Source organism: Camelus bactrianus, chromosome 3, assembly GCF_048773025.1.
Source record: "Camelus bactrianus isolate YW-2024 breed Bactrian camel chromosome 3, ASM4877302v1, whole genome shotgun sequence".
Taxonomy (NCBI): Eukaryota; Metazoa; Chordata; class Mammalia; order Artiodactyla; family Camelidae; genus Camelus; species Camelus bactrianus.
The window spans coordinates 44,935,682-44,954,410 of record NC_133541.1 but is presented as its reverse complement, the minus strand read 5'-3'; the positions used below and the strand labels follow the sequence as shown (position 1 = coordinate 44,954,410).

Sequence of the window (18,729 nt, the reverse complement as noted above, 5' to 3'; positions counted from 1 at the left end):
CCTCTGTCAGTCCATGTGGTTGGGACCCCTTTGTTTTTGTCTGAAGAAGGGAACACATAGTATAGGCCTGCACAGACTAACCAATGACTGGATCAAGACATGGGCATTTGAATCCAGCAAGGTCAAACCAGACTGGCTCAGGACTTTTTCTGGGTTGGCCATCATGGCAATGTAAGCCAACACCCCTGCCCCTGGCAGGAAGCTTGCCTGTGAAATGAGGCCAACTGAGAGAAAACAGAGTCAGGAGACAAAAAGAGAGATTCCTGACATTGACTGAACTCTATGAACCGGCCATGTCCCAGTTCCAGTTCTTAGGCTTCCAATGCTGATACATCCGGTTTTAGTGGAAGATACTTCTATCATTTGTAACAGAAAATATTAGTGATTAGGATAAGTTCCTACAAGTAGAATTTTTAGGACGAACATGTAATTTTTAAGGTATTTCATGTGTATGATCTAACTTCCCTCCAGAAATGATACAGGTCATACTCATCGGCAGAGTGCCTTATTTTGTTTTAACAGATTGAGTTTTGTTTTCACTCCCCTTCCCCCCCCATGTTTTTGGCTGTTTGTATTACTTCTTTGGTGATATGTACATTTTCTCCTTTGCCCTTAAAAAAAATTCATCTTTCCTCATGGGCTTGTGAGAATTAATATATTAAGAATATAAAGCCTTATCACATAAAGAACAAATGACAAACTAGAAAATATGTTTGCAATTTAATTTTGTTTTGAGTTTCATTATATCCTTTTCTTCCCTCCATCTGTTCCTCCCTCTTTTCCTTCCTTCCTTCCATATAGAAGTTTACAATTTTGTATATATTCCTAGTGAGCAGTGTCTTCCTTTTTAAGTCAAACTTAGGAAGTCTTTCCTCACATTAAGTCTATGTAAATATCCAGTTACATTTTCTTCTAGCACCTTTACAGTTCTTTTTTCCCTTGTTAACTTTTTATTATCAATTTAGAAATTTCTTTCTGTATCTGGGTCAGAAAGTTCTGTATTTTCCCCAAATAGCTATTTACTTGTCCCAATTTTATTTCTTGACTAATCCACCCTGTACAGTATCCCACTGCTTTAATTACCATAATTTTCTTATCTTCCTGGGAGAGACCATTACCCTGTCACTCTTGAAAAAAAGTATTTCTTAGATTTTATTTTATAAAAATTTTATTTTCAGAAGATTCTTAGATTTATAGAAACCATTGACCAGATAGTATAGAGTTAAACCCCTTAAACCTCCAAACCAATTTTCCCTATTAAATTATTACCCTCTAAAATTAGTATGCTACATTTCTTACACTTAATGAACCAATACTGCTACCTTACAAAGTCCATAGTTCATTTAGATTTCCTTAGTGTTATGTACTAAATTATGTTCTCCCAAAATTCATAGGTTGAAGCCCTAACTTCCCCATGTGACTATATTTGGAGGACCTTTAAAGGAGATAGTTAAGACTAAATGATGTCAGAAGGGTGGGGCCTTAACCCAGGAGAACTGATGTCTTTAAAAGAAGAGACAATAGGAGCACAAGCAAACAGGAAAAGGCCATGTGAAGAAACAGCAAGAAGGTGGCTGTCTGCAAGCCCTGGAGAGAAGTCTGACCAGAAATCAAACCTGCTGGCACTTTGATCTTGGACTTCCAGAACTGTGAGAAAATATATTTGTTGTTTAAGCCACGCAGGCTGTGGTATTTTGTTATGGCAGCCCTAGGAGACTAACACATTTAGTTTTTACCTGACATCCTTTTTTCTGTTCCAGGATCCCATTCAGGATACCACTTAACATACTTATTTGTCATGTCTCCTTACGCTATTCTTGTCTATGACAATTTCTCAATTTTCTTGTTTTTGACCACTTGGACAGTCTTGATGGTTGCTGGTTGGGTATTCTGTAGGATGCCTCATTATTGGAATTTCTTTGACCTTACTCTCATGATACAACTGGGCTTAGGGTTATTGGGATAAAGATCATAATGTAAAGAGCAGTTTTCATTACATCATATGAAGGGTGCATACTATCAATATGATTTATAATGTTGATGTTGACCTTGATCACCTTGCTGACATGGTGCTTGTCTAGTTTCTCCATTGTAAAGTTATTTTTTTTTTTCCCCTTTCCATTTTGAATTCTTTGGAGGGAAGTCACTAGGTGCAGTCCACACCCAAGGAGTGAGGAGTTATGCTTCCTTACTCTTCTTATTAAAAGTTTTCTTGGCTGTTTTTGCTTACATGTTTCTCTCCCTCCTACTGGTATTTTTATTTGGATTATATTAGGTTTGTGAAATAATTTTGAGATAATTTGGTTTTGGTTAAAATTAAGCATTCTAGAAACACAGTATATATGCACATATCTACTTATGCCTATCATCGGTTATATTTCCCTTAATTAAAAAATTATGTTTTCTAAGTGGTTATTTCAGACAACTGACTTTTGTGTATTGATTTTATATCTGGCCATAATACTGACTTCTTAGAACTACTGGTAGATAGTTTTGGATTTTTTAGATCTTCAGGTAACTTGGTTTCTTTCACTCCGTTTTCTAGATAAGCAGCTGAAGAAAAGCTATTGAAGTTAGTTACCAAGCTGAAGCCTGATTCCCAGTTAATGCCTAGAAGTTTGGAAGCCTAAATAGGACTAATACTTTCACAGGTACTTTTGTTTCTAATGAAAAATACAAGACCAAAACAATTTCTGGAGAACTTGGGTAACTATGTTAAAAAAACATTTGGTATTTAATACAGTTTCAAGATTAATTAAGTTAATTAAAAATTACAAACTAATCAAAACTAGCCATATAGAGAATGACATCAACCACAAACATCACAATTATTTTTTCTTCTATGATTCTCACTTTTAATGCTATTGAAAGTAGAAAAGGCAATTTTGTCTACAAATTGTATTCTAGAAATCATAAGAAAATGTCAATTAAAAACATCTATTGGAAGATTCATTCATTTCTGTATTTCAACTATCAAGATGTAATATTTAGGTTAAAACGTTACAAACTTCTGATTTTGAGACTTGTCTCCATCACTGACTGATTACACAAGAAACTTAGGGTTCTCCTTGCACAAATGTTCAAAGTTTCTCTAGGAATTGAGACGTTAAAGGGTTAAAGTACCAGCACATATAAAAAGAAATGTGAATCTTTTTTCAACACGGAACAAGATAGTAGCGATCATAGTAATTAATTCATCTGAAGAGACAGACAAAATGTGAATGAGTGCAGAAATCAAAGTATATATGTTAAAAAAAAAAAAAAAGTCCAGGAACATGAGGTCACTAGCTTTCTTCATGTCCAGCAAAGCAGGGCAGCCTGGGACAGAGATGACTGAGAAACAGAAGAGACTAAGGAAGAGGAAGAAATCAAGGACGAAAAGATGGAAGAAGACTCAAAACAGCAAATGAACATGACTCAAAAGGAAGCCTACAAAAATGGAGACAGAAATGGCCAAAACTCAGAAATTTACAAGTTGACTTAGGAAGAAAATAGGAACAAAAAAGGAACAAAAATAAATGTCTGAACAAACAAAAATAAATATAGGAAAACAGCATTATGTAAACCAAGCAAAGAGGAAAATAGATACAGGCCTTTGGAATAAGAAAACAAAGATGAAAACCCCTCGATTTTCTTTTCCAGTTTGTTGTTCACAAGGGAAAATCTTCTTTGTTTTGAGCTGTGAATGAGTGTTAATATTGTTCCTTTAGTTTGGGATTTTGAAAAGCAAGAGTGTCTTTTGTTTCCTTTAGTTAAAGAGAAAAATTCCAAATATTACAGTGTCTTTAAATATTGAGTATCGTTGAAGCAAATGTGAAAGATGTAATTTTCAGAGTAACTTCAACAGCATAATAGTTTCTCAGCTTTCTTGCCTATCATTAGCATCACACTCAGCAGGACACGGGTGGAAAGATTTAAGAGGCTTTCCAGAATATATCTGTAATACGCATTCTTACACCTGCCCTGAGATCTAACCGATGGCTCAGCCAGTAACATTTAATCTATGGCCAATGAACTAATAAAACAACATAGGGAAGATGGAGTTCCCAGTCAAAAAGGCCTGGTAAGCAGCTGGGATCCATGGCTATCTGCCCGTCTCTCTTAAAATAAATCCATGAACAAAGCAAACTTCCCTAATGTGATTGATAGAAACTTATTTCAGGGTAAACAGTATGAAAGCACAGAGTCAACACTGAAGAATTTTCTTCATCCAGAAGAAAAGGGCAGAAAAAAGTGACTTCAAGGGTTGGACAGAAGGCTTAGAATTAAAATACTCATAATCACCTTTCCAGGCTCAGCAACTCTGACAAGGTCCTATTTATAAAGAACCATGTTGGTCTTCTGCAGCATTATTTATAGTCGTATAAGGCGAACACTAGTAGGGAACCTGGTCTATAATTGTAGGCCCTCTTGCTGCATTTTACTACTGCTTTAGAACTGGGCTAAGAGGGAGGAATGGAAGAAAAACATTAATATTACACCGACCTTATAATTCAGTGCTCTCCAAAGTGATAATACTCCTCTGCTTTACATTTAAATTGTTTTTTATCTACCCCTCTTTTTTCTTCTTCATACTAGCCTCAAGGAAAAAAGCAGTAATTCATTAATGAGACATTACTGTTCACAATAAATACCAGATCTCAAATTTGTTTTATCTCAATATTAGTAATTATGATAGAAAGTAAACTACTGTAACTTATGAGTTAATTAGGAAAGGGTCATAAAAACTATCAAACATTATAGAAATGGTATAGATTCTAATCATCTTGATTTACTGACAGTAGTCAAATATAGAGAGATTAATTCTTAAATATCACTAACAAGATGGAAGATGAGAACAAAACATTTATTTTCTGGAGCACAGATTGTTCCAGATACCCTGCTAAATACTTTAAAAAATAAGTTTGTTTGTGGAATAAATAAAATACCATCAGGAAGGTACTTTAAGGAACAGGGTAAGAAAGGTTATATAATTTATCCAAGATCGCACAGCTAGTAAACTTCCAAGCTGGCATTTAAATTCAGGTCTGACTCCAAATTCCATACTCAACCACTCTACTGTTTATATTCCTATGAAAAATTATAGGTGAATGTGGCAGGCACTTCTTGTTCAAGTTACAGAAACTGTAATAACTTTCTGAATTTTAATTCTTCAAATAATACAGACATAATAATATTAGGACCATGAACTTAACATCTTCCATGATATAAAGCAGCCAGATAATTTTTGATCAAGAATTAGCAAAGTCCTGAAGTCACTTGTTTGGCCATGTTATTACAGTTTGAAACAGCAATAGTGCTTTATTAGAAAATACTAAAAACATGCAAGCTAGCTCAGTTAGAGTAATTGTTGCAATACAAAACTCACAAATAAGAGAGAATGTCTTTGAAAACAAACGGAATCAAATTATTGAGTCAAGCATGATTGGTTATTTCTGAGATCTACTTTCCAGCTATAAGATCTTAACCAAAGTTACGTCACCTTTCTGTGCCTCAGATTCTTCCCATATAATTTGGGCATAAGAACAATATCTAGCTTTTAGGTTTAAAAATGATTAATGCTTTGTAAATGTTCAGTAAAAGTTAGCTTCTTTCTCTGACTTTTATTTCTACTCAGAAAAATGTCTCAAACCCAACACTTTACTTATCATAGTCAACTGAACTATTTGCACACAAAGAACAAAACATTATTACATTTAACTTGATTATCTCCATTAATGCCAGAGAATATAAAGGATGTTAATAACCCAGAATGGCAGGTGGTAGAAAGATTATTAATGAATGTCTTTGGGAGAGGATTTTGTGACTTGCATTTATACATAGCCATCATAGATGTCTTGGGAATTCGCATCATGAAAACAGTAAGATGCTGTCTACTCTGACTTTGTTGAACCTTTTGTTCAGTACCATGGTGATGGAAAAATTCTGATCAAACATCTCATAAAGAAACCCAAGCCAGAAAATGGCAATCAAATACCCAAATTTCATGCTACTTAAATTCCTCATGCTACTTACTTTGCACATGCAATCTTTTCCATTACTTTGAAGGTAGGAGGTTCATCTAGAATTGATTACTTCCTTTTTGGCACTAGGGCCACAATTCCGGTAGTGGCCACCTGCTAAACAATGAGGGCTTTTTATTGATTCCATGGTCAATTGTCTAAGCTTTTTCCAGGTGTGGTTAAGTAAAAGAAAATAAGAATGTAGCACATTATCCAGTTGCTTAAGCTTTTAAAGTAAAAATTTAAACGTTGAACAGTAAAGGTCCAACTTGCTTACCAGATATTAAATAGGATTATATTGCTACAGTAATTTAGCAGTGAGGTATTGACACAGGAATAGATAGAAAAATCCATTCAAAATAATGAAATTGACCTCTAAATATACATAAGACTCTATTTAAAGGATATTTTTAGTATCAGTGAGGGAAACACAGGATTATTCAATTGTAGTGATTAGTAATTTTCAAAAAGTTATAACATTAACCTAATATACCAAATCAGTTCCAGATGATTAAAGATGTAAAATAAAAATAAAACCATAAAAATAATTAGAGAAAGGTATAACTTGGTATTTATATAATCCCAGGATTACAAAGACCTAAAGAATGACAATGGACAGAAAATATGAAGAAAAGACTGGCAGAGGTGGCAATGCAAATTTAAAACTCTATGTTGATGATACTATATATAGAAAACCCTAAAAGCTCCACAAAAACTTACTAGAGCTAATAAAAGAATTCAGCAAGGTAGCAGGATACGAGATTAACATACAAAAATCAGTTGCATTTCTTTACACTAACAGTGAATCAACAGGAAAATAAAGAAACAATCCCTTTTAAAATTGCATCCAAAACAATAAAATACTTAGGAATAAAACTGACCAAGGAGGTAAAGACTTAAACATGGAGAACTATAAAACATTAAGGAAGACTTCAAGAAATGGAAAGATAGCCCATGTGACCCCTATCAAATCACCCAGGACATTTTTCACAGAACTGGAACAAATGATCCTGAGATTTATATGGAATCACAAAAGACCCAGAATTGCCAAAGCAATATTGAAGAAAAAGAGCGAAGCTGGAGGAATAACCCTCCTAGACTTCAGACTATACTACAGAGCTACAGTAATCAAAACATTGTGATATTAACATAAAAACAGACATATGGATCAATGGAAAAGAATAGAGAGCCCAGAAATAAACCCACAGACCTATGGTCAATTAATCTTTGACAAAGGAGGCAAGAATATACAATGGAGAAAAGACAGTCTCTTCAGCAAGTGTTGTTGGGAAAACTGGACAGCCACATGTAAATCAATGAAGTTAGAACATTCCCTCACTCCATACAAAAAAAATTATCTCGAAATGGCTTAAAGACTTAAATATAAGACAAGACACAATAAATCTAGAAGAAAACATAGGCAAAACATTCTCTGACATAAATCTTAGCAATGTTCTTCTAGAGCAGTCTACCCAGTAAATGAAAATAAGAGCAAAAATAAAATAAGACCCAATTAAACTCATAAGCTTTTGCACAGCAAAGGAAACCATAAGCAAAACAAAACTACAACCTATGGAAGGGAGAAAATATTTGCAAATGATGTGACTGACAAAGGCATAATTTCCAGAATATATAAACAGCTTATACAACTTAATGATAAAAAAACAAACAACCCAAGCCAAAAATGGTTAGAAGACCTAAAGAAGCATTTCTCTAATGAAGACATATGGAAAGCCAATAGACATATGACAAAATGCTCAATATCACTAATTATCAGAGAAATGCAAATCAAAACTACAATGACGTATTACCTCATACCAGTTAGCATGACCATCATTCAAAAGTCCATGAATGATAAATGCTAGAGAGGATGTGGAGGAAAGGAAACCCTCCTACACTGTTGGTGGAATGTAGTTTGGTGCAGCCATTATGGAAAACAGTATGGAGATTCCTCAAAAAACTAAAAATAGACTTACCATATGATCCAACAATCCCACTTCTGGGTATATTTCTGGAAGGAACTCTAAAGCAAAAAGATACATGCACCCCAATGTCCATAGCAGCACTATAATATACAATAGCCAAGACATGGAACCAACCTAAATGTTCATCAACAGATGACTGGATAAAGAAGTTGTCATATATTTATAAAATGGAATACTATTCTGCCATAAAAAAGAATAAAATAATGCCATTTGCTGCAACATGGATGGACCTAGAGATCATCACTCTGAGTGAAGTAAGCCAGAAAGAGAAAGAAAAATACCATATGCTATCACTCATATGTGGAATCTAAAAAAAAAAAAAAAAAAAAAGACACTGTGAACTCTACAAACAGAAACAGACTCACAGGCTTAGTAAACACTTATGGTTACTGGGGAGAGGGGGTGGGAGGGGATAAATTTGGGAGTTTGAGATTTACAGATGTTAGCCACTATATATAGAAACAGATTTTTAAAAAGTTTCTTTTGTATAGCACAGGGAACTATGTCATTATCTTGTAATAGCCTTTAATGGAAAAAAAATATGAAAATGAATATATGTAGGTATATGCATATGTATATGACTGGGACATTGTGCTGTACACCAGAGATTGTAATTGACTGTACTTCAGTTAAAAAAACAAAACTCTACGTTGAAATAAAAAAACCAAAAACTTCCATAAATGAATTGTAAAAATATTTAAAACAAATAGTATCCTTAATATTTAATAGCTTTTGTATAGCAATAAGGAATATATAATCATATTAGACTATACAATTAACCACCATCACTAAAACAATAAATGTAAATAGCCAAAAATTAATATATTTAGAAAGTTTAACTTTACTAGTAAACAAAGAAATAACAAATAATGCAAAGTAGAAGCTGACAAAGATTAATATGTGTTATTTGGGATATACTGTAACACATACATACATAATTCTTAGAATAAGGAGAATCCAGCAACTTCATACATTGCTGGTACAGGTATAAATGATTCAACTTTCTGGCATGCACTTTGGCAAAAATGTCATAAGAGGCATACCTGAGTTGACAAATCAGAGTGGTTTGGGGAGGGGATAGGCTGGAAAGAGGCATGAGGGAACTTCCCGGGGTGATATAAGTATTCTGTATCTTGTTTTGGTGGTGTTTACATGGGTGTATATACAATTATCAAAACTTATCAAGGTGAACAGAAAAGAACTGCATTTTCTGATCTATAAATTATACCTCAATTTGAAAAAAAAAAAAAGCATACCTGGCTCAGCAGTTTTAAATCCATTAGCCTAAGGAAATAATAGTGAGTTTATAAAATATTTAACTCCTGGATTATTCACTGATGAAGGCTGATAATGAAAAGCTGTATGAATTTTTCCATTCTTGGGAAAAGTGTATATGAGGACAGACAAAAGCATCAATGATTATCTGTGGGATATGAGAATAAAGTGATCTTTTCTTTCCCTGTTCAATGTTTTATATATATATATATAACATGTATTATAAACACAAATTAGGTTATTTGAAAAAAAATCAGTATGACAACTAACATTAATTACATCTAATAACTCTATAAAAAATGTATAAACTGTGTTTAAAGAAATACAAACAAAACTATGTACAATTTATGCATCTTCTTTCATTCAGTTTTGCCTGGAATCTTATTACTAGGGTTCTTCTATCCTGGTTTATGCATTATTAAACTTAAGGTATGGTTAAAGTATCAGAATGCTTGTTGAGAATTTCTTGATTACTGGCATATGATGGCAACTTTCATTCTTTCATTTTGTACTGGCTTGGTAGATATCTGTAACTACCATTGTGAAATGACTTTTTGGTTTTTTTTTGACTACATTGTGCTAATCCCAAGGACCTTTGCTTGCTCCTTAAACTTTCTTTTCAAGAGAAATAAACTGCTTATGCCTACACAATTTTCTCTGTTTCAAAATGCTGTCAGCTAAAAAAAAAAAAAAAAAAATTTCTGAAGAAGGTGCACAATCTATGACTGTATATTCCCAGCATAAAAAGTTAATCTTCTCTACTCCCCTTCTCTTTCTCTAAAATGCTAAATTTACATTAGCTAAACTCTGCCAGCCTCAGCATTTTATAATCTGGATTCAGCTAAAGAATCTGCTTTACTATACTTTTCTCAACAGAATTTAAAATAGAACCATCAAGCAACTATTAGCAAATTTAATGAATGTATCTTCATTCCTTCTAGGTCACAGATAACATAACTAAAGTAAACATTTGCCTTTTCTTTATATACTATATTTTCTTTGATGTTATTATGAGAGAACTATATAACTAACATTTTGCTTGTGCTGCTTAAGTAATTTGTTAGACTTTACCAGTACTACCCCAGTACCATGTACCCTCCTCCCTCTCTCTCACCTAATAATTCCTGAGCATCTCCTAAGAGTGAGGCACTGTGTTGACTACTTTACATGAATTATCTCATTTAATTCTAATAATAACTCTGAGGTAGATGTTGTTATCTCCATTTTACAGGTGAAGAAATGGAGGCTTCAAGAGAGGCTGGTTGCTCAGGTCATTCAGCAGTCATTGTCAGAGAAGGGATTTGAATCAGGCAGTGTGATTTAACAGCCCATTGTGCAATTAGGAGATAATTCAATATGTGGGATTACAGAGAGCCTCCATGATGGTACATTTCTTTAAAGGAATGTGGAATGTATTCCAAACATGAGAATGGGTGATACACACTGTAACCAGCACCAGAAGACAGAAAGTATTATTTAGAAATCAAAAGTCTCTGAAAGTCAAGTTGATTTTTTTTTCTTATCCTACTAATTATTACTTCATGTTGAAGCCACTGTTGGTAGAAGCTCGTGTTCTTAGAAGCTCATGTTCTAGAAGTAGCATGGGCCCTGAAGTGTGATTGACAGCTTCACCATATATTACTGTGTGATATTGAACAAATAATTTTTTGACCCTCAGTTTCCTCATTTATAGAATGAAAATAATGCTAATTATCTAATGGAATTGCAAGAAATAAATCCACCACAGTTGGTCCCTAACCTATGAGTCTTGAAGCTCTGATGAGAGCTGAATAAGAGAAGCTGGCATAAAAGATGACAGGGTGCCTGAAATATAGCACATGCAAATATCCGTTTCAAGAATGAATTAGTGGGATCGAGAACCACCTTAATCTCCTACTACTGGTAGAACAGCAAAAGTAAAAAAGCATATAAAGAATGTGTAATTTCTTTAAAGTCAAGTATAAGTGATTTTGATTGTCAGTTATTTTGTATAATTTTACTAATTAACCTGAAAAACTGATAATTGGGTAAAAATATACTTAATAAGTGGTTTTAAAAGGAATGAAGAGATTTCACTTTAAAGTAACTCTGAAGACATGCCAAAACAAAAAGTCTGTGAAAATATAAATATTCCTTAAGCAAAAAACATGAATCCACACACACATACCCTTCATAAAAATTAAATCAAAATTGATCATGGACCTACATGTAAAATGCAAAAGTATAAAACTCCTAGGAGAAAACCTCCATGACCTTGGATGTGGTGGTGACTTTTTATATACAACTTAAAAGGTGTGATCTACAAACAAAATAATGAATAAGCTGGACTTCATTAAAAAAAAAAAAAAACAAAACCAAAACCCAAAACAAAACAAAACAAAAACTTCTGCCCTGTGTAAAACAATGAATGTCAAGAGAATCAGAAGACAAGCTACCAATTGGGAGAAAGTATTTGCAGAAGACATGTCTGATAGAGGACTTTTATTCAAAATACACAGAGAACTCTAAAAACAACAATAAGAAAAGGAACAGCCTAATTAAAAAGTGGGCAAAACCCCACTCATCACTACTCATCAAAGTAGATATACAGATAGCAAATAGAATGTGAAGAGATGATCAACATCACAGGTAATTAGGGCATTGCAAATTAAAGCAACAATGAGATACCACTCCACACCTATTAGAATGCCCCAGATCCAAAACATGACAACACCAAATGCTGGTGAGGATGCAGAGCATCAGGAACTCTCATTCATTGCTAGTGGGAATACAAAATGGTACAGCTACTCTGGAAGAGTTTGCCACTTTCTTACAAAACTAAAATACCATATAATACAACAATCATGGTCCATGATATGAAAAAGGGGGTGATAAAAGCACTGAAGGAAATAAGAGAGACTATGAATAGAGATGCAGAATACTTTAAAAAGGAACCAAATAAAAACAGAAAACTCAATGGCAGAGATAAGAGCCAAGCTAAAGGCAGTCAAAAGCAGACTAGACAATGCAGAGGAATGAATAATCGACTTAGAAGACAGGATAACAGAAGTCACCCAATCAGAACATCAGACAGAAAAGCAAGTAAAAACCAGTGAAAGCAATATAAGAGACCCATGGAATAATAAAAAGCATGCCAACCTATGCATAATAGGGGTTCATAGAAGAAGAGAAAATTTAGCAGATTGAAAAGGAATTTCAAGAAATTATGTCTGAAAACTTCCCAAACGTAAAGAAGGAAACAGATATACAAGTACAGGGGAACACAGAGGGTCCCAAACAAGAAGAAACCAAACACCAGGACATATAATTAAGATGGCCAAAGTTAAAGATAAAGAAATGATTCTAAAGGCAGCAAGAGAAAAACAAAGGGTTAGTTATAAGGGAACCCCAATAAGGCTTTCAGCTGATTTCTCTACACAGACACTGCTGGCCAGAAGGGAGTTGCAAGATATATTCAAAGTCCTTGGCCATCATTAAAAAGTCTACAAACAATAAATGCTGGAGAGGGTGTGGAGAAAAGGGAACCCTCCTACCTTGCTGGTGGGAATGTAGTTTGGTGCAGCCATATGGAAAACAGTATGGAGATTCCTCAAAAAACTAAAAATAGACTTACCATATGATCCAGCAATCCCACTCCTGGACATATATCTGGAGGGAACTCTAATTCAAAAAGATACATGCACCCCAATGTTCACAGCAGCATTATATACAATAGCTAAGATATGGTAGCAACCTAAATGTCCATCGACAGATGACTGGATAAAGAAGTTGTGGTACATTTATGCAATGGAATACTACTGTGCCATAAAAAATAATAAAATAATGCCATTTGCAGCAATGTGGATGGATATGGAGATAATCATTTTAAGTGAAGCCAGAAAGAGAAAGAAAAATACCATATGATATCACTCATACGTGGAATCTAAGAAAAGGAAAAAAGAGGACACTAATGAACTCATCTACAAAACAGACAGACTTGCAGACATTGTAAACAATCTTACGGTTTTCAGGGGAAAGGGGATGGGAAGGAATAAATTTGGGAGTTTGAGATTTGCAAAAGTTAACCACTATATATACAAACAGATAAAAAATAAATTTCTTATGTATAGCACATGGAACTAAATTCAATATCTTGCAGTAACCTTTAATAAAAAAGAATATGTGTGTGTATACACACACATATACACATACATACAAGACTGGGACATTATGCTATACACCAGAAACTGATACATTGTAACTGACTATACTTCAATAGTAATAATAAAAAAGATATATTCAAAGTCCTGAATGAGAAAAAGCTACAACCTAGGATAGTCTATCTGGTAATACTATCTTTTAAAATAGAAGGAGAGAGAAAGTAGCAAAGAGGAAATACCAAATTAACTACAAAAATAAGCTCAAAATGGCAATAAACACACATCTATCATTAATTACTGTAAATGTTAATGGACTAAATGCTCCAGTCAAAAGACAGAGTGGCAGGCTGGATAATAAAGCAAGAACCTTCAATTTGCTGCATACAAGAGACCCACTTTAGGGAGAAAGACACACATAGATTGAGAGTGAAAGGATGGAAAAGGATATTCCATGCAAATGGAAAAGCCAAAAAAACAGGTGTAGCAGTACTGATTTCAGACAAAACACACTTTAAAACAAAGGCCATAAAGAAAGATAAAGAAGGACATTTTATAATGATTAAAGGAGTAATACAAGATGAAGATATTACACTCATTAATATATATGCACCCAATATAGGAGCACCTAAGTGTATTAAACAGTTACTAACAGAGATAAAGGGAGAAATTGATGGGAATACAATCCTTGTTGGAGACTTTAACACCGCATTAACATCACTAGACAGATCTTCCAGACAGAAAATAAGTAAGACAACAGAGAAATTAAATGATACAATAGAAAAATTAGATTTGGTGGATATTTTCAGAGCATTACACCTCCCCAAAATAGGATATACATTCTTTTCAAGTGCACATGGAACAGTTTCTAGGATTGATCATGTACTTGGGCACAAAGGAAGCCTCAAGAGTTTTAAGAAGATAGAAATTATCTCAAGCATCTTTACTGACCACAATGCTATGAAACTAGAAATCAACTACAGAGAAACAAAGGGGAAAAAAAGGGAAACATGGAGATTAAACAACATGCTACTAAAAAACAGGGGGGTCAATGATGAAATCAAAGTTGAAATTAAAAAATACCTTGAGACAAATGAAAATGAAAACACAACCACACAAAATTTATGGGACACAGCAAAGGCAGTACTAAGAGGGAAGTTTATAGTGATACAGGCCTTCCCCAGAAAAGAACAATCTCAAATAAACAATCTAACCCACCAGCTAAAAGAATTAGAAAAAAGAGCAAAACCTCCCAAAAGTCAGCAGAAGGAAGGAAATAATAAAGATCAGGGAGGAAATAAATAAAATAAAGATTAAAGAAATCAATCAACCAAAGCTGGATTTTGAAAGAGTAAACAAAACTGACAAACCTCTGGCCAAGCTCATGAAGAAGAGAAAAGAGAAAGCACAAATAAGCAAAATAAGAAAGGAAAGTGCAGAAATTACAGCCAATACCACAGAAATACAAAATATCATACGAGAATACTATGAGCAACTATAGGAAACAAAATGGACAACCTAGAAGAAATGGAAAAGTTTCTGGAAACATACAGTCCACCAAGACTGAATCAAGAAGAAACTGAACACTTGAACAAACTGATGACTAGAAATGAAATCTAATTAGCAATAAAAAACTTCCCTACAAATAAAAGTCCAGGACCGGATGGCTTCACTGGGGAATTCTACCAAACACACAAAGAAGAACTCATACCGGTCCTTCTCAAACTCTTTCAGAAGATTGAAAAGGAGAGAATACTCCCAAACTCGTTCTATGAAGCCACCATCACCCTGATACCAAAACCAGGCAAAGACATGACCAAAAAATACAATTACAGACCAGTATCACGATGAACTTAGATGCAAAAATCCTTACCAAAATATTAGTAAATAGAATCCAACAGCACATAAAAAAGGTTATACACCATGATCAAGTGGGGTTCATCCCAGGGACACAAGGGTGGTTCAACATACACAAATCAATCAGTGTAATACATCACATCAACAAGAGAAAGGACAAAACCCACATGATCATCTCAACAGAGGCAGAAAAAGCATTTGGTAAAATTCAACACCCATTTATGATAAAACTTTCACCAAAGTGGGTACAGAGGGAACATATCTCAACATAATAAAAGCTATATATGACAAACCTACAGCCAGCATAGTACTCAATGGTGAAAAACTCAAAAGCTTCCCACTAAAAGCTGGGACAAGACAAGGCTGTCCACTCTCACCACTCCTATTCAACATAGTCTTGGAAGTCTGAGCCACAGCAATCAGGCAAGAGAAAGAAATAAAAGGGATCCAAACTGGAAAAGAAAAGGTAAAAGTGTCACTATATGCAGATCACATGATACTATATATAGAAAACCCTAAAAGGTCTACACAAAAAACTACTAGAACTAATTGAAGAATTCAGCAAGGTTAGCAGGATACAAGATTAACGTACCAAAATCAGTTGCATTTTTTTTACACTAACAATGAATCAACACGAAAAGAAAGTAAAGAAACAGTCCCTTTTAAAATAGCACCCAAAGTAATAAAATACCTAGGAATAAATCTAACCAAGGAGGTGAAAGACTTTATACATTAAGAACTACAAAACATTGATTAAGGAAATTAAAGAAGACTTTAAAAAATGGAAAGATATCCCATGCTCCTGGATTGGAAGAATCAATATTGTTAAAATGGTCACAATGCCCAAGGCAATCTACAGATTGAATACAATCCCTATCAAATTACCCAGGACATACTTCACAGAACTAGAACAAATCATAATCAAATTTATATGGAATCACAAAAGACCCAGAATTGCCAAAGTATTACTGAAGAAAAAGAAAGAGGCTGGAGAAATAACCCTCCCAGATTTCAGACAATACTATAGAGCTACAGTAATCAAGACAGCATGGTATTGGTACAAAAACAGACATATGGACCAATGGAACAGAATAGAGAGCCCAGAAGTGAACCCACAAACTTTTGGTCAGCTAATCTTCGACAAAGGAGGCAAGATATACAATGGAATAAAGACAGTGTCTTCAGCAAATGGTGTTGGGAAAAGTGGACAACAGCATGTAAATCAGTGAAGCTAGAACACTCCCTCACATCATACACAAAAATAAACTCAAAATGGATCAAAGGCTTAAATATAAGACAAGATACAATAAACCTTCTAGAAGAAAACATAGGCAAAACATTATCTCACATACATCTCAGCAATGTTCTCCTAGGGCAGTTTACCCAAGCAATAGAAATAAAAGCAAGAATAAACAAATGGGACCTAATGAAACTTACAAGCTTCTGCACAGCAAAGGAAACCATAAGCAAGACAAAATGACAACCTACGGAATGGGAGAACATTTTTGTAAAAGATGAAAGTGACAAAGGCTTTATCTCCAGTATATACAAGCTGAAGCTCATATGACTTAATAAGAAAAAAACAAAGAACTCAATCCAAAAATAGGCAGAAGACCTAAACAAGCAATTCTCCAGTGAAGACATACATGATCAATAGGCACATGAAAAAATGCTCAATATCACTAATTATCAGAGAAAGGCAAATCAAAGCTACAATGAGGTATCACCTCACACCAGTCATAATGGCCATCATTCAAAAGTCCACAAATGTCAAATGCTGGAGAGGCTGTGGAGAAAAGGGAACCCTCCTAACTGCTGGTGGGAATGCAGTTTGGTGCAGCCACTGTGGGAAACAGTATGGAGATTCGTCCAAAGACTGGGAATAGACTTACCATATGACCCAGGAATCCCGCTCCTGGGCATATATCCAGAAGGAACCCTACTTCAAAAAGACACCTGCACCCCAATGTTCATAGCAGCACTATTTACAGTAGCCAAGACATGGAAACAGCCTAAATGTCCATCAACAGATGACTGGATAAAAAATACATAATGGAATACTATTCAGCCATAAAAACTGACAACATAACACCATTTGCAGCGACATGGATGTTCCTGGAGAATGTCATTCTAAGTGAAGTAAGCCAGAAGAGAAACAAAAATACCACATGAAATCATTCATATGTGGAATCTAAAACAAAAACAAAAACAAAAACATAAATATAAAACAGAAACAGACTCATAGACAGAATACAAACTTGTGGTTGCCAAGGGAGAAGGGGTGGAAACGGACAGACTGGGAGTTCGAAATTTGTAGATACTGACATGCTTATGTAGAATAGACAAACAAGATTATACTGTATAGCACAAGGAAATATATACAAGATCTTGTGGTAGCTCACGGTGAAAAAGAATGTGACAGTGAATATATGTAAGTTTATGACCGAAAAATTGTGCTCTACACTGGAAATTGACACAACATTGTAAACTGACTATATAACTCAATAAAATTAAATTTTAAAAAATGCTTAGAAGGAATCCAAATAGAGGTGCACAGTAGGAAGCTGAATACAGGCAAATCTTCTTTTATTATGCTTTGCTTTATTGCGCTTCACAGACACTGCGTTTTGTTTTGTTGTTGTTTTTTAATTGAAGGTTTATAGCAATTCTGTGTCAAGCAAGCCTGCTGGCACCATTTTTCCAAAAGTATTATTTTAAAACTAAGGTATGTACATTGTTTTCTTAGACACAATGCTCTTGCACACTCAACAGACTACAGTATGGTATAAACATGACTTTTATATATACTGAAAAACCAAAAAATTAACATGACTCACTTTATTGTGATATTCTCTTTATTGCAGTGGTCTGGAACCAACCCATAATACCTCTGAGGTATGCCTGTATCTGGCTGTATGATTTAGCAACAAAATCTGTGTTGGAGATCCAGATTTGGCGGAGAACTGCTTCAGTGTATAGATAACTGTATAGGTAAACAAAAGTGGGTAAGGTCACCCAGCGGGTTGGAGTGGATGAGGTGACCTATGGAAGAAGTGAAGAGGTTTGAAAAGAGGAGAGGAACTCGAACATTAAAGGGGTGGGAGAAGGAAAGTATTCAGTGATGGGTACTGGGAAGATGTGGCTAGAGAGACGGGGGGAAATCAGGTCAGGTTGGTGTCAGAAAACAAAGGAAGAGAGCATCCTAAGGAGGAAGAGGTGATGTATTAATATGATGTCTAAACTGAACTATGTCTCTGGCCTGAGAAGCATCTTCTGGATTTAAATGAAAATGGTGTTCAAACACTGGTAAGAACACTGTCAGAACAGTACTGGTGCAGCCAAGGGGCTGTGCATGTAAGTCAGTGGAGACGGTGAGGGGAGACACTACTATACAATTCTGCCCAGAAGACCAGGGAGAAAGATAAGAGGAAGAGGTTTGGCCTTTTTTTTTTTTTTTTTTTAATCGGCGAGAGA

General features: G+C 34.7%; 1 protein-coding gene and 1 long non-coding RNA gene across 5 annotated transcripts in view; one reads left to right on the top strand and one right to left on the bottom strand.

Moving 5' to 3' along the window:
* Nucleotides 1–9,974, top strand: part of LOC105064432 (uncharacterized) — a 93,900-nt gene extending 83,926 nt beyond the window's left edge. For all 3 annotated transcript variants that reach the window (XR_012504556.1, XR_012504564.1, XR_834857.3), the window contains 2 exons: nucleotides 1,395–1,649; nucleotides 2,546–9,974. This is a non-coding gene — a long non-coding RNA (uncharacterized LOC105064432). The remainder of the gene's footprint in view (nucleotides 1–1,394; nucleotides 1,650–2,545) is intronic.
* The window catches only part of CWC27 (CWC27 spliceosome associated cyclophilin), a 199,069-nt gene that overhangs the window by 9,202 nt on the left and 171,138 nt on the right, over nucleotides 1–18,729 (bottom strand). The gene's annotated exons all lie outside the window — the stretch shown is intronic.